This window comes from Chiloscyllium punctatum, chromosome 10 (genome assembly GCF_047496795.1).
Source record: "Chiloscyllium punctatum isolate Juve2018m chromosome 10, sChiPun1.3, whole genome shotgun sequence".
NCBI classification, from domain to species: domain Eukaryota; kingdom Metazoa; phylum Chordata; class Chondrichthyes; order Orectolobiformes; family Hemiscylliidae; genus Chiloscyllium; species Chiloscyllium punctatum.
The window spans coordinates 24295131-24299587 of NC_092748.1; positions in this window are offsets into that span (position 1 = coordinate 24295131).

Below are 4457 nucleotides of genomic sequence, written 5' to 3' on the forward strand. Positions count from 1 at the left end.
TACTTTCTCCACACCCCCACCCTGCTCTCACTTATCTCTCCACACTTCAGCCTTTCTCCCTGTATTCCTGATGAAGGGCTTTTTCCCAAAACGTCGATTTTACTGCTCCTCGGATGCTGCCTGAACTGCTGTGCTCTTCCAGCACCACTAATCCAGAATCTGGTTTCCAGCATCTGCAGTCATTGTTTTTACCTTGTGATGGTAAGACCTAGTGTGTGGGGTTTAACATAAAGAGTTGGGATTATCAAACTTGATTTCTGAACATGACCACAGAACAGGTTATATTAGACTTGGCATTGTCTACTGTGTCACGATTTGTTCATGAGTAAAGGCAACCCTAGGAACCAATAACTAAAACCTGATTGAATTTTATCCAGTTTGAAAAAGAGATGACTGTGTCTAAGGCTAGTTTTTAAACATAAAATAAGGGCAAGTTGTAGACATGAAAACTGAGCCAGCCGAAGTCAACTGGTATAACAGGCTAGCAGATACAAGTCATTCTGCTATAACATGTGTTTCATCAATGTGCATTCGCTATTATGCATTTGATGAATTGATGATGTTGTTTGGATAACATAACCTTTCTACTAAACGACTATAGCATTTTCTACTTGCAAGCTTCTACTGTGTGATTTTCAATAGCGCAAGATTACAGAGGAACACAACTGTCGTGTTACAGCAGAACAACCTGCAGAACAATTGAGATTGTGGCAGACATTTAGGGGGATGTTACAGAATAATTATATCCATATTATGAAGAAAATCTTTAACAAGGAGAATCACCATTGATGATTAATGAAGAAGTTAATGAAAGTATAATGGTAGGTTGGATGATTGCATTGAATGAAAAGAATGGCAGAGAAAGACTAAAAGATTAATCAGAAGGAAGAAATTGGAATATGAGAAAAAAACTAGCTAGGGATGTAAAAACAGATAACAAGAATTTCTACATGCTTTTAAAAAAGAAGAGAGGAAATAAAGTGAGTGTTCACCTTCTACAAAGAGTTAATAGAAAGCTATTAATAGATAATAAGGAAATGACAGATGAAATAAACAAATATTTTGTTTCTGTCTTATACTATTGTAGACAGCTGTAAATCAGAGGGTGGAAGGTGAAAGGTAGTGGGTAAAATTACAATAATGAGGAAATCAGTATGGAGCAAAATAATGCTCCTGTAGGCTGACAAGTCTCCACATATAGGTGAAGTGCATCCTTGTGTTTTAAAAGGATTGTTATCGAGGTAGTATATGCTTCGATGTTAATTTCCCTAAATTCCCTTGATAGCAAGGTTCCATCAGGCTGTATATTAGCTAACATATTAGAGAAGGAAGGGAGGCAGAAATCAGGAAACTATAGCTTGGCATCTGCCATGGGAAGGGTATTAGAATAGGTCATAAAGAGATTATAGCTGGACGCTTCTAGAAATTAATTCATGGGATTGTGAGCATTGTGTGTTAGTCCGCAGTTATTGCCCATCCATCATTGACTAGAGAGCAGTTAAGTCAATCACATTTTCCTCTCTGAAAGAAATTGGTTAACCAGATGGGGTTTTCTCCACTAATGGCTTCATGGTCATTGTTAGAATAGTTCTGTGGCAGAATACAGCTGGGACCTTGAAACATTATCTGGCTCTCTGGGTTAACTGTCTAGCAATAATATGGTGGCTCAGTGGTTAGCACTGCTGCCTCACAGCATGGGGGACCCACATTCAATTCCAGCCTTGATTGACTGTATGCAGTTTGCACATTCTCCCAGTGTCTTCCTTGGTTTCCTCCGGGTGCTCCAGTTTCCTCCCACAGTCCAAAGATGTGCAGGTCAGGTGGATTGGTCATGCTAAATTGCCCGTAGTGTGGAGGAATGTGCAGGCTAAGTGGATTAGCCTGAAGAAGGGCTCATGCCCGAAACGTCGATTCTCCTGTTCCTTGGATGCTGCCTGACCTGCTGCGCTTTTCCAGCAACACATTTTCAGCTCTGATCTCCAGCATCTGCAGTCCTCACTTTCTCCTAGCCGTGAAAAATGCAGGGTTACAGGGATATTGGGTCTAGGTGAGATGCTTTTCAGAGGGTTGGTGTGGACTTGGTGGACCGATTGGCCTGTTTCTACACTGTACGGATTCTGTGAACGCCATTAGATCATTGCTTCCGCTCATGTAGCTGGTCACTTAGAAACATTCAAGGTAATCAGGACGAATCAGCATGGTTTTTAAAATCATGTTTAAACAACTTATTGGAGTTTTTGAAGGAATAAACGCACATGGTGGATAAATGGGAGCCTGTTGATATACTTTATCTGGATTTCTAGAAGATGTTTGAAAAAAGGGGCCACATCAAAGGATTTTGCAGAAATTAAAACTCATGATATAATGGGGGAGCAACGTGTACAGTATACCGTTTCAATGATGGGCCGAATTAACCCCGTTCTGTCCAGGAGAGGGAAAGTGGGGAAAGGCTGCTCTGGGACTGTGTGTTTCTGCCGAGGGGATAGTGTTCGGAACTATCAGGAAGCCAGCCGCAGCCGCTAAGAGGTGATCGATTCCTCGTCAATTTGGGATGCGGTTCGCAAACTCGGCCGGACAGGACAGCGCGGTGCACAGCTTCCCACCATGCTAATTTTAACTGCTCGCTTTGGAAATTGGGGCAGGTGGGAGACATAAATAACCGTGATTGCAAGGTGAATAGAGGTAATATAGGAAGGACAGAGTGGGCAGAACCCAAAGCTGCACCTGAGTTTTCGAGGGTTGGGGGAACTCAGGATGCAGATGATCAGGGGACTCTGCACTGTCCCTGGACAACGTGTGTGTGGTGTAGGTGTGTGTGAAAGTGTGTGTGTGGTGTAGGTGTGTGTGTGGTGTAGTTGTGTGTGCAAGTGTGTGTGTGTAGCTGTATGTGTATGTGTATGTGTGTGGTGTAGGTGTATGTGTAAGTGTGTGTGTGGTGTAGGTGTATGTGTAAGTGTGTGTGTGGTGTAGGTGTGTGTGGTGTAGGTGTGTGTGGTGTAGGTGTGTGTGTAAGTGTGTGTGTGGTGTAGGTGTGTGTGTGGTGTAGTTGCGTGTGCAAGTGTGTGTGTGGTGTAGGTGTGTGTGGTGTAGGTGTGTGTGCAAGTGTGTGTGTGTAGCTGTATGTGTATGTGTGTGGTGTAGGTGTATGTGTAAGTGTGTGTGTGGTGTAGGTGTGTGTGGTGTAGGTGTGTGTAACTGTGTGTGTGGTGTAGGTGTATGTGTGTGTGGTGTAGGTGTGTGTGGTGTAGGTGTATGTGTAAGTGTGCATGTGGTGTAGGTGTGTGTGCAAGTGTGTGTGTGGTGTAGGTGTGTGTGGTGTAGGTGTGTGTGCAAGTGTTTGTGTGGTGTAGGCGTGTGTGGTGTAGGTGTATGTGTAAGTGTGTGTGTGGTGTAGGTGTATGTGTAAGTGTGTGTATGGTGTAGGTGTGTGTGCAAGAGTGTGTGTGGTGTAGGTGTGTGTGCAAGTGTGTGTGTGGTGTAGGTGTGTGTGGTGTAGGTGTGTGTGCAAGTGTTTGTGTGGTGTAGGTGTGTGTGGTGTAGGTGTGTGTGGTGTAGGTGTATGTGTAAGTGTGTGTGTCTGTGGTGTAGGTGTGTGTTTATGTATGTGTGGGTGTAGTGTCTGTGTAGGTGCGTGTGGTGTAGGTCTGTGTATGTATATGTATATGTGTAGGTGTGTGTATGTGTATGTGCATGCATGTATGTGTGTGTACGTGTACATGTAGGGCGTACAGTTTGGCACCCGTTGGATTGATCTACCTTGTTGTCCCTGAGACCCTGACAGGCGATACCAAACTGCGGCTCTCCTGGGTTGAAACTGTTAAGCACAGGAGGTTGCAGATCTGCACCGTGAAGGATAGTGTAAGAGAAGCTCGGCAGATCTGTAGGGAGAGGCTGGTTATGACGATCAAGGTGAACTTTCTTTCTCTCTCTCTCTCTCCGAGAACTGCTGGCAGATCCTGCCTGAATTTCTCCAGGTACTGATCATGAACAAGGACAGGGCCAGTGATCGGAACCTCGCTCTGTAGGAGAGGGAAGAATGATGAGCTACTTGTGTGGGAGCCTCTCAGTGCCTAGAGACTGTCACATGCCCGGGGGGATCGATGTCGTTATCTTTTTATTTTTAACCCCCCCCCGCCCAGATGCTGCTTGATCAACACTTTCTGCAGAAGAGGGGACCTTGGCCAAAGAGGGAGGAATTCCCGCCCATTCCCCAAATGCCAACATGAAACCGGATCAGCTCCTGGTACTGCACTGGAATGTGTGGGTTCAGCAGATCCGGACTGGGGTTCAGAGGCTCCCACACTGTACACAGGAGCAGCACACTGACCCCGGAGGGATACGGCTGAAGGGGGGGAGGGGGCTTTTATTCGGGACGGTACAAGACAGCATTGAGGGAGAATTCCTGCCGGTTTGGTCTAGGGTCCCGGCTCCATTTATAGCCCTGCCACCTTCCTGTC